The sequence below is a fragment of the Tenrec ecaudatus genome, chromosome 3, assembly GCF_050624435.1.
Source record: "Tenrec ecaudatus isolate mTenEca1 chromosome 3, mTenEca1.hap1, whole genome shotgun sequence".
In the NCBI taxonomy this organism is placed as follows: Eukaryota; Metazoa; Chordata; class Mammalia; order Afrosoricida; family Tenrecidae; genus Tenrec; species Tenrec ecaudatus.
In genome coordinates, this window is record NC_134532.1 from 14,009,930 (window position 1) to 14,012,479 (window position 2,550).

The window sequence follows — 2,550 nt, forward strand, 5'->3', positions numbered from 1 at the left end:
TGTACAGATTGTGATAAGAGCCTTATGAGCCCCAATAAAAAGATTTTAAAAAAGAATCTAAAAAAAATAGATAAAAAAGTATTTCATTTATGATTGGTCTATCTAGAGAATACTATAGAATTTTTAATACAGTATTGAAAATGAAAATGTATGTTTGTCCTATTTCTTAAGTGGGGTGGGCTATTTTCTCTTTCCTCTAAGAATGATATTTGCTGGTGTTTTTTTTAGCTGAATATATTAGCATATTGAACTATACCTGCTCCATGTTACAGTTGTAGTTTTTTTTCAAACTTTAAAAGCCTTTGATTTTAAAAAATAAATTATTTTATTGGAGGCTCTTATAGCTGTTATTATAATCCACACATCAATTTTATCTAGCACATTTGTACATACATTGCCATCATCATTTTTAAAATATTTTATTTTTTCTACTTGAGCCCTTGGTATCAGCTCATCTTTTTTTCCCTCCCTCCACCACTTTCCCATTCTTGTGACCCCTTGATCAATTTTAAATTATTATTGCTTTCATATCTTACACAATCTGCTATTTTCCTTCACCCACTTCCTGTTGTTCATTCCCCTGGGGGAGTGTTATATGATGATCTTTACAATCTGTTCCCCTTTCTCCCCCTTGTGGCCCCACCTTTCCCCTACCTTCATGGTATCATTAGTCCCATTATTTTTATGAGGGGTTTATATCTCCTGGATTCCATGTGTTATGTTGAGGACTCTTATCTGTACTAGTGTACATGCTCTGGTGTAGCCAAATTTTAAAAGTAGAACTGGGGTCATGATAGTAGGGTGAAGCAAGCTTTAAAGAACTATACGAATGTTATGTGTTCTGTTGGTGCTTTATTGTACACTGGGTGGCTCATTCTTTCCTTGTGACCCCTCTGTGAGGGGATGTCCAATGTCTAAAGACATGCTCTGGGTCCCCAATCAAACACCCTTTGTTCCCATCTATATGATTGTTTGGGGTCTTCTAATTCCTCATACCTGATCCCATAGACACCTAGTGATCACACAGGCTGGTGCGCTTCTTCCATGTGGGCATTGTTGCTTCTCAGATAGATGACCGACTGTTTAACTTCAAGCCTTTAAGACTCCAGATGCTATATCTTATAATAGCCAGGCACTATCAGCTTTCTTCACTATATTTGCCTATACACCCCTTTTGCCTTAAGCAATCCTGTTGAGAAGGTGAGAATCACAGAATGCCAGATTATGAAAACAAAGTATTCTTGCATTGAGGGAAGACTTGAGTAGAGGCCCAATACCTTTGACTTTTTAAATGCTCCTACTTTGTTTTCTGTGCCTACTTAGACAATTGACCCTCTTTTCTGTCAATGGGTTTATTACAGTGCTTATTTTCTTATGTAAAATATGATCTGGGACAAATTTTCATGAATCATGGTACATAATCCTTGTAATATGTTGTCTGAATCTGTTCCAAATATTTTAAAGAATTTTTCATGTAGATCCATTATCAGTATTGTGCTACAGTTTTCTTGTAGTGTCATTATCTGACATTGGTGTCAAGGGTATTTACTGGTTTGATAGAAAGTATTGAGAACCAAGGGATTAATCAGAAAGAAAATATTTTGAGAATGATGATGACAATGGATGTACTAATGTGCTTGACACAATGTATGTATGTTTTGGATTGTGTTAAGAGCTGTATGAGCCCCCAATAAAATGATTTTAAAAAAAGAGAAAGTATTGAAGTATTGGTAAGTGTTCTCTCACAACCATTGTTATATTTACACTCAATAACTTGAACGTAAACTACCATACAGTAAAGTGGTGTTTATTCGTACCATCTCAGTACTCTGTATTAAGCTTTAATCTATGGTCTCATTATACTAGAAGTTTCTCCTGGAATTTTATTTTGATTCAATTGATTATAGCCCTTGTAAGCAACCTAAAATGCATTCAACTACCATTGATCCCATGCACTGGCTGGACCCTCTGATCTTCCAGCTGACTCAGTTTGGAAGACTACATGATTTACACTCCCCTTGCCAGACAGATAGTCACTAACACCTACGTCATTGTGTGATGCCCTCCCAATAGATCCTCAATTTGGAAAATACTCTGTCATATGACATGCTGTATGGATCTTAGAAAATGTCCTTTAGCTAACCTCCAGAAGAATGGTATAAATCAAGGAGGGGCAACAATTTCTCAGTGATTTTTGCATCACCTTGGTTTTGCATCACCTTTATTTTATTATGTTTTTTAACAAAAGAAACCCATTCCTTATTTTTAATAAGCTTATATTCCAGTGAATGTCTCTTGAGCTTTCAGGCATTTGTAACATGGAACTAACTTTTGTAAACATAGCTAAATATTTAGTATTTTGTGCATTGCTTGGGTATTGATTAGTAATTTCTGAGGTTCTTCTTGTTGATAGTTCTGATTGAGTCCATTCCATTGCACAGGGACTCTGTGCACAAAGGAATGAAACACTGCCAAGCCCTGCAGCATCCTCACAATTTAGAATGAACCTATTGCCTAAGTTACTGTATCAATCCTTTCAGTTGAAGGGTT